This window comes from Adiantum capillus-veneris, chromosome 22, assembly GCF_014529385.1.
Source record: "Adiantum capillus-veneris isolate H3 chromosome 22, ASM1452938v2, whole genome shotgun sequence".
NCBI lineage: Eukaryota > Viridiplantae > Streptophyta > Polypodiopsida > Polypodiales > Pteridaceae > Adiantum > Adiantum capillus-veneris.
Window position 1 is genome coordinate 133,203,224 of NC_140952.1, and position 10,401 is coordinate 133,213,624.

The following is a 10,401-nucleotide window of genomic DNA, read 5'->3' on the forward strand; positions in this document are numbered from 1 at the left end:
GCGGTCTTCCTTAGTGCCCAACAACAAGAGGAAAATGGAATCCACGCGTAGGACCTTCCGTCTTAACTTCACCACCCTCTTGTTATGAGGGAGACGCCTTACTACTTGCTCCTGCAACTCAATTGGTAATAGAGCTAGATCTCTAAGGATTGAACTTTCACTGCACACACATTCCCAGTTAGAACAAATGATCGTTTTTTTGTTTCTTGTAACAACTTGGACAAAGAAAAAACAAACATACACACTATTTTGCCGGGCTGCACTTCATTTTAAAATAAAATGAACACATGTACATCAAAAGAAGTGTGGTAGTTGATGAGAGGTAGAATGACAGGGTTTGGTGATGCAAGAATTTCTCCTGCTCTTTGGGCACCAAACATGAACACCATTCGTTGTTGAAAATGGATCTTTCTACTAATTGCAACGTTTATTCTAATGTGTGGAGTAAAATGAAAGGGAAAAACCTCTATTCCTGGGCCATTATCCATGGCCTATGCATGTCCTAATGCTTAAAACAAAACAAAAATATAGACGTCCAAACTAAGGTCGTACCTAATGAGAGGCAAAATAAAAGGATTTACTGAAGCGTTTATCTCGGCCAACCTAAGAGGACCTAAAATTCTACGAATGACACGTTGAAATTGCAACTTAGTACTAACAATTATGTGTACCTTTTGCCTTGCAATGGGAATGAAGGGATCATACAAATTCTCGTGATTCATGCAAGCTACTTGATTATGCTAAAGGTTGAGCCTTCACAAAACATACACAAGCCGTCCTCAGTGGGGGCACCAATTTGAGGCGGTCCGGGGCGGGCAACAAGAAGAGTGGCCTCTAGACACCCTTCAAGGCTCCCGTGCTGCTCAATGGGGCTGGGGCACAACACAACACAACACAAAAACAAAAACCAAATAAAAAAACAAACCCATAGGAGCAAATCCCAACTAGACACAAGGGGCACCACCTAGTTTAAGAGCGAACTAGGACGCAAAAGAGGAGAATCGTTAGAGCAACCCACAAACAAGCAAGGAATTTACACTAACCCTAACACCAATGGAACACTCTCACACACTAAAACACGAGAGAGAGAGAGAGAGAGAGAGAGAGAGAGAGAGAGAGAGAGAGAGAGAGAGAGAGAGAGATAGTGCTCGGGCTGCTTTGAAACGTATCGGCAATGATCAAGCAAACACAACTATATATTTAAGAAAGAGAGAGAAAGGGGAGGGGGTGCTTGTTGCATTAATACCTTCTTACAAATCTGTCATGACAAATCAAAGTGAGATTAGTATTTGTTCAACATAGCTTGCGTAAATTTCACCACAACACATCACAAGAAAAGCCACCCCAATCACTGTCTTAAGGCCAGGGGAGTCCTCTCCACCCTGTCGCCCTCTTACAGTATGTGGGATTTATGGCTAGATTGATGACAACACCAGAGACAAGCTATCAAGAACTTAACAAAAAAACACCAAGACACTTACGCATCATTGTTGTCCATTACTTCACGTTGGAAGGGAGACAAAGTATCCAAGCTTAGTCCAAATCCACCCTCCTTGATTCAGCAAATGTTGGGCTTACACTAGTAGGAGAAATGATAGATTTCCTACTCTCAATTGAATGATCACTCTCTCTCTTACAATGGCATAGAGTTCCCTTGCTAATCCCCTATTACAACACATGCACATGCATAAGACAATGAGCTTCCACTCAAGAGCTCCTTCTAGAGAGGTTGAGCTTGGCTTCTCAAGCTATAGCATAGTGCTCTTGCTTATGGCTCCCCCTTTTGTGCTAGCTACACCCTCCTTTTATAGCAATTTTGAAGGCTAGGGTTACTCCTCTAACCATGGTTGGGTTAGATTTTCAGCAATTTATCTAATTTCTTTTGCTTGGAATTATCAAGAAGTTGGTGGGGAAAGAGAGAGGAGAGAAATGGAGGTGATAGGACTTTTCATAGTGGGTTAGTGTTAGTAGAGTTAGTATTAATTTACAAATGGAATTGGATATTTACAATGGGAGTATCCATGTAGGATACAAATAAGGAAGAAAAACTCTTAAGAGGTAAGAAAAGGTGGATTTCTTACAAGGTTGATGCTCCAAGTGTCTTGAGTAGGGCCAATTTTGACGCTTGTTGACGGTCCACTAGCTTTGACGGTACATTTTTTCTCCACTCTTGACCTTCCTTGAGAGACAAGGTAATTGAAGCTGAGTAATCAACCACCATGATGCTGTCTTTTAAGAGAAGAGGCTGAATTTTGTGGTTTTTTTTGATAGATATGGGTAATTTGGAGGAGGAAAAATGAGACTAGGTGGTCAATTTTGGAATGGAATTGTGTGTGGGAGGTATGAGTTCACCATGGTTTCTCTTATTCTTCAAGGTTGAGGAGAAGGTGAGTAGGGTGCAGAGAGGAGTGGTGAGAGAGGTGGGGATGATGAGTGGAGAAGTGTGTGTGAAAGAGGAAAATGATAAAGTGGAAGAGAGAGTGTGGCTGCATAGCATGGGAAAACTGGGGTCCACTAATAAAATCATAGCTCACAGCTCGTAGCTCAAAAAAATATGAAAAAATTTGAGGCAAAAGTTCAGCCCACGAGCTACAACTTTTGTTTGTATCACCTTTTCAAATTCGGAGAGCAAGTGAACTTTAAAAATTCAGCAAAACCGACCGTTTTTTTCCACTGCACAAGGTCCTTGTGGGGTCCTTCTTTGGATGATTCTTTTGAATACCTCCAAGAGTGAGCCCTCCATAGTGCATGTATGCATGCCACCTACCCTTGACCTTATTTGGTAGTCTATAATTGAAGATATTGTTGAGATCATGATATAAGTGAATAGTACAACTAAGAAAATCAAATATTGAGGGGTCTAAAAAATATGTACATGTCAAATATAAATAATATAAGTGGAAAAAATATAAAGGGGTCAAAATAAATCTCTCTCATTATGAGGCTACCATAAAAAGATAAATATTTTTGGTGTTCTAATTTTTTAGAAAAAAAAAACAAAATAGATGTAGGAAGGGAAAAATCACAATAGTGAAAAAATATACACATAAATAAACTAGTTTTTTGGATTTTTTTGTGGGGTGGAGTTACACCAAATATAAGAGAAGCTTACATGAAAATATTTCTATATGGAATAAAGAGTATGAAAAATGGTAAGAAAAATTGTGGTAATGGTGAGGCAATGTACAGAGCATAAATAACACACACCTAGGTAGAAATATTTAAATAAATACCAAAATAATTATGAAAAAATCTTTTATTTAGGCCCTATATACAAAGAAATATTTACATACGCATGGGCCATAATATACTTATATTTTTTTATTTTTTTTTTATTTTTTTGGCTCAACTAGCCCAATGACTAGCTAATTGAGGGTTTTTGAAGAAGATATGGGAAAAGTCCCGTGACTCACGCACGCCTATGTACAGTGAAATGGTAGGGATAGCCATAGTGTTTGTGTGATTTTGGTAGGGTGAGGTAACTCATTGTGGCAATTACAAAGAGCCGAAAAACGGCTATCAACGGCATAGGATTTCCTATGGCCTCTTCTTTTTTATGGTTCAAAAGTTGAACCATCACTTGCTTCAGAAGATGAAGAATTTGAGGAAGATGAAGAAGAGGGTGACCTCTTTCTAGCCTTTTTCTTGCCTTGTTCCTCTTTGTCTACACCATCACTTTTTTCATAAGAGGAAGAGGATGAAGAAGATGGACAAGAGGGTGACCTCTTTCTCGCCTTTTTCTTCTCTTGTTTTCTATCATGCGCCTTTGAATTATGGTATGGAGAAGTGTGCGACGGTCTTGTCCGTTTAGGAGGTGATGGAGAGCGTTTTGCCCACCCTCTGCATGGAGCCATCTCCGCGGAGGTGGCAGGAGCCTCACTTCTTTCTCGTTATGTTGGTGCTTGATTTCTCCTTTGGGAAGGAGATGCATCGTCAAGTAGTAAATTTTTTAGCCCTTCGTACAGATCCTCTTTTTCTTCCCGAATTGGAGAGAGGCCTCTTTTGGAATTCTTTCAAGGAGGCTTCCTAGGTACTCTCTCATCATGGTGGGGAGTTTGGAGAATCCCATTAGCTGCCATTGCACTTCACTTTGGAGGGATGGATTGCCCATGGATTGTTGAAGCCTAGAAACAAGGTAGTTAACAAGCATAGGGGCATCATTAGTAGCTTGCTCATTATCAAAATCAAAGCTATCAACATTAATATCACTCTCTTTACTGTTGTCGGCCATTCTAGCAAATTTTTAGGTGTAATATTGAGGCGGTCCAGGGTGGGCAACAAGAAGAGCGACCTCTAGACACCGGCCTCTAGACACCCTTCACGGCTCCCGTGCTCCTCAATGAATTTAGGGCACAACACAAACACAACCAAGAAAAATCCCTATCCAAACCCAACTTAAAAAGGGCACCGCCTAGTTATGGATGCGAGCTAGGATGCAAGAGAGTGTCCTCGGACTTAAGGGAGACATGCAAAACACACAAACAAGCAACAATTTTCTATAAAAGGAGGAGAGAATGAGCCATTGAGAGAACGGGGAGAGATGGAGAGTGAGGTTGCTCAAACAATTGTCTTGAAATTTGAGAGGTGAAAGAAGACCTTGTTACACTATCAAAGAGCATGCATGGAGACTACACCAACACATGCTCACTTTTTCCAACACACACATTGTCTTAGGTTGCAAGAGACCTCTCACCACTCAAACCTCTTACAATGAACTAGTATTAAGCAATAAAAGGCACCCAAGACACTTAATCTCACAAGATCAACTGAGAAATTGCGGCATACACATCACCTCAAATCTTTGACTGGCATTGCACAACCGGATGGAATATGAATTGGAGACAAAATCGTGCCTTTGGAGCACCAAGACCTCAAATTTATTTATGACTGTAAGGATAGGTACAATGGTGGCTTGAGATGTAAAACTCTCACACTCTCTCACTTAAAAAATGTACCATCAATGCTATAGTGCACTAAAGTGTGAATCTCACACTATAGTGTCTACAACCAAGTCTCTCCTCACGCCTCTAGTGCTAGAATGCTATCTATGTGTGTTTACAATGAAGGGAAGGGGTTTATTTATAGGTTGTAGATCACTTATTTGGATTATGGCTAATTTGAATTACACGCTAACAAATTGAGCTTAGTATTTTTTGCATTTTCAAAATAAAGTGGGCCTTTCTTATCTCCTTGAATCACATGCATGTAGGCTCAAGAGAGAGAGAGCATTATTAATGATGGTGAATGAAAAAGAAGAGGAAAAAAAAGAGGGAGAAAGAGAATTCTACCACTAGTTATCCTTACTTCCTTGAGGTGAGGTCCTTTTGTCATTAGGGTTAGTGTTAGTAGGTTAGTGATTATGATTACAATGAGGTGCACACAAGATGCATGAAAATGGTAAAATGTGTTAAGAAGGTATTGAAAATTAGTGGGATAGGTGGAATCGGAGAGGAAGTTCACCTAGTGACTCCGGTGGATGAAGCGTCAATGTGAGAGAGTTGCGGTCAATGGTGACGTTGCGTCGATTTGAAGACTTCAAGTCCTATTTCTGAAAATCCTTCATTTACAGAGATAAATCGTATCCAATTTTATTTTATTTATAATTTTCATGATGGTGAAGAGGGAATGTGAATATGGCAGAAGGTGTAGAGATATATGAGAGTATGTGAATATGGTAGAAGGTGTAGAGATATATGAGAGTATGTGCGTGTATCATGGAAGCTATGGTGAAGAGAGGGAATGAGGATGGTGAAGAAGGTGATAAGAGTCATGGAATGTGCAGGTTTACGTGTGGGAAGGGGAGGGAGGAGTGTGTATGAGTGAGTAGGTGTGTGGAAGGGTGAGAGAAAATAGGAAGACTTTTGGGTGTATGAGGTGGCAATTTTGAAGTCGGCCATAAAATTTATGTAAAATCACCCTTGACTTCAAAATTTTTGAAAACATTATGAAAAATACTTCAGCTTACAAGCTATATTTTCCTTTTTGGACATATCCTCATGCTCGGAGCAAAAGAGGGCGCCAAAATTCGAGCAAAAAGCTTTCCCTGTAGCACCTCCTGAGGCTTGAAGTGGGCCATTATTTGATTCTTTTTCCTTTGTAGCTTCCAAGCGAGCCCCCCATACAACAACCATGACCTAATTTTTCCAAGGAGCTTGCGCACATGTATGGTATAGGATAAGTATCAAATATGATATATATTTGTGGGTCAAGAAGATAGGCTAGCTAGTCATGGATCTTATGAAGAAATGGACACATGGGATGCATGTGGCAATTAAAAATATATATGTAAAAAAATAGAAGGAGGAAAATCATGAGGGACGGGACCCGCAATTATTCTCTAGTTTGAATTATTTATGGAATTTTATTTGAAGATGAAACCTATGTACTTGTTAATATCTATCTAGGAGAAATGGAAAACTATGACGGAGCCAATAAGGTGATTGGTGAATTTTTACGGTGAAGTCACACAGTTTTTTCAAGGCTTGTGTGAGTAGAGCTTAAGGGATAGAATGATAGTAAAACATGTATAAGGAATGACACGCAATGGAAGCTAGCATACTTAGGCTTGATAACACACACCTAGGAATATATATATTTACATAAATACAAAAAATTTGAAAAAAACCATTTATACTTAGGTCCTTTATTTGATGGATAATATTTACATGTAAAGAGGATTGTAATATTATAAATTCAATTTTTTTGTCTCCTAGCCCAATGACTCTCTCAATGATTTAATAAATAAATGTGATAAAAACCCTAATCGCCACGCTATTTACAATGAAAAAGCGAGCCTAGTCATTGTGCTAGGGTGCTTTTGTGGGGTGAAGTGGCTTCTTAAAAGATTTTATGATAGCCAAAAAAATGGCTATCAATATTTCTAGGTGTACTTTGGCACTTCAAGCCCTCGTTGTTGCTCCTCTTTACCCCTTTACAAAAGCACTCAAGCTACTATACCGGTGGCTCGAATATCATTAATTGCAAGCAATAGAAGAGAGGTTCTTTCAACACCAAAATAGTACTAGCTCTTGTCAAGCTTCTAATAGCTCAATAGTGGTTAATCCGTAGGCGAGCCCCGTAGGACTCCACTACTAAGACCATAGCTCTTGAAGTTGATGCCCCGTTATCTGCACAAAGGCAGGCGCACTACAAGGCTAAAAATTCCCTATTCTACTTACTCAATTGCAATTAATAATACCAACCATTTATAGCTAGCTTGACCTCCCTTCTTGAGCAAGAATAGAGAAACCTTGTGCTTTGATACCAATGTAGCATTTAATGGCCTAGTAACTTGTGTGTAGCGGAAAATAGCATAGATATAGTGAGCATTTCATCAGAATAGATTCCTTATGAGCATGATGGAGAGAGCAACAAAAATCTAACACCTAGTTTCCTTGAACAATACTTCAAAAGAGAGAGAAATTAAGCTATTGACAACAGTTGAGGACCGATTTACATGGAGCCGGTCCCCCCTCTAAAAGGCTTTGTAATATAGGTTTCCCCCATCAAGGGAGACATTTCACAATACAATACTTTGTGTTCCTTCAATATCTTGCTGGTGAAATGAAGATGGAAGCTTCAAGCACCATGCACACACTTATAAAACACGACATCAATTCCCTCAGGGTCTCAGACCCAAGACCTCACACATCTTCGAAGATGGTGAGAGCTAGCGGGGTATGAGAGTAGATTGAGAGGAATAAGGAGTAGTCTTACGAGAAAGAAGTATATATTCTTACCTAATCCTTATAATAGCTTAGCATAGATGAGTAATTAGCATGGTAGAGGAGACGAGCATGCATTGGAGCTTGGCTCTTGGTTGGATTTGCATCACAAAGCCAAGAGTTGCTGTTGTAGGCCTCCCTTCTCACAAGCTTGGACTAGGTGATGAGCTTTCCATTAAAGCTTGAGAAGAGAGAGAGAGTCTTCTTTTCTTCACACATGAGATTATGTGAGTGTGTGTGATAATGCCTTGACAAAATCAGCCCCCTCTCTCTCTTGGTCAACCCCTCATGCTTTTTACTCATGCTGACACCCCATTGGATTCTGCAAAGCTTAGCCAATGATAATTAAGAAGCATAAGTGATAGCCTTGTGACATGTGTCCCTCTTTCCCCTTTTGTGAGAGCTTTAGGTAACTAATTAATTCAATTAAACTCTCATTGGACCTCTTAGTCTTCTGGCCAATACAAATCAGGCAAGCCATTGGGCTGTTCAATGCTCATTGGACCCCTTGGGAGACTGGCCAATAGTCTTCTAGAGAGCTTATTGGTTCTTTTATTAAGTGTTTTTAAATGAATGAAACTAGATTTACTCTAGCCTAGTTCTCATTGGTCCACCTCTAAGGCCATTTAATAGGATTTGAATGCACCTTGTGGGCAATTGGGCTAGGGAGCTGACATGTGTCCAGTATGCCCTTTGTGTAAAGGGGCTTGCATGAGTGTGTGTGTATGTGTGTGTTTTTCTCTCTCATACTCTACTGAAAGGGGTTGCCCCCTCATCCTTAGGATCTTGCAAAGACTTTTTGTACACTATCAAACAACCAATTTTCCTAAGCATTGACCATTGGACTTAACCTTTGAATTTTGGAACCTTAGCATCTTGGAATTCTTAATGGGCTGAACCTTAGGTCTTTGAAGCCCATTGCGTGCACATTGCTCTTCTGCAGATGGTCCCCTTATGGATCCCTTTTTTCCCTCCTTTGGATCCCTAGTGTGACCAGTCTGCTAGCCTTACCAATAATCTAGCTTTCACTACAACACAACATGGAGATATCGACGCGCGTATATCGACGAAATTAGCGGGCGTCGCTATACGCTTCGATATACGTGTCTCAATGTACGTCGATAGATGCGTGGAAAGGCTTTACTTCCCACGCGTATATCGACGCCTATAGCGACGCGTATATCGATGCGTATAGCAACGCAAAAAAAAATTGGGGGAAAAAAGAAAAACCCGCGAGCAGCAGGGGCCATTTTCGCCTGTGCTCTGCTCAAATCTTGGCCTCCACCTGCTGCGCAGGTATTATGCCCCCCCCCCAACTCCTCTCTCTCTCTCTCTCTCTACATCGTGTGTGTGTGTGTGTGTAGGAAAGAGAGAGAGAGAGAGAGAGAGATCGGTGTGTGTGTGTGTGTGTAGAGAGAGAGAGAGAGAGAGAGAGAGAGAGAGAGAGAGAGAGAGAGAGAGAGAGAGAGAGAGCGGTGTGTGTGTGTGTAGGAAGAGAGAGAGAGAGAGAGAGAGAGAGAGAGAGAGAGAGAGAGAGAGAGAGGTGTGTGTGTGTAGGAAAGAGAGAGAGAGAGAGAAGAGAGAGAGAGAGAGAGAGAGAGAGAGAGAGAGAGAGAGAGAGAGAGAGAGAGAGAGAGAGAGAGAGAGAGAGAAATGTGTGTGTGTGTAGGTAATCAAAGAGAGAGAGAGAGAGAGAGAGAGAGAGAGAGAGATAGAGAATTAATGTATGCTTAGGAAATTAAAATTAAAGAAAAATAATTAAAGAGAGAAATAAAATGAAATGTTATATTAACGTCTTCGAAAGGCCAAAGTGACCTATGAGACATGAGGCAAGAAAGTTACAATGTGATGGATCTGATACAAAGTCAGAGTAAGAAGATGACAAAATAAAATATTATGGAATCCTAAACTGCTAGGTATGGACTAAATGGTTAAACCAGCTAGCTGGGATAGGTAGATCATAGGAGATCCAACAGCTGTCGCTGGCGCATCTCATCAATCTCCTCCATGGTCAGTAGTCTGACCGGGCGTTATGCATGTCGAGCCAAAGTGACCTAGCTAGATCCTCTCATGCAGCCTCTGTCGATGTTATGTAGTCCTCCGCAGTCGTGGACGTCTAGATCTCCCTAGCTCAGTCGCTCGTTCGATCACTAGAGAGATAGGGAAGTAGAGAGCGAGAGAGAGAGAGAGAGAGAGAGAGAGAGAGAGAGAGAGAGAGAGAGAGAGAGAGAGATAGGAAATAGAGAGATAGAGAAAGAGAGTTATATATATATATATATATATATATATATATATATATATATATATATATATATATATATATATATATATAGAGAGAGAGAGAGAGAGAGAGAGAGAGATAGGAAATAGAGAGATAGAGAAAGAGAGTTATATATATATATATATATATGTTATATTATATATATATATATATATATATATATATATATATATAGAGAGAGAGAGAGAGAGAGAGAGAGAGAGAGAGGTAGGGAAGTGAAGAGCGAGACAGAGAGAGAGATAGGAAAATAAGAAAATAGAGAGAGAAAGAGAGATAGCGAGAGCGAGATCGAGAGAGAGAGAGAGAGAGAGAGAGAGAGAGAGAGAGAGAGAGAGAGAGAGAGAGAGAGAGAGAGAGAGAGAGAGAGAAAGAGAGATAGCGAGAGTGAGATCGAGA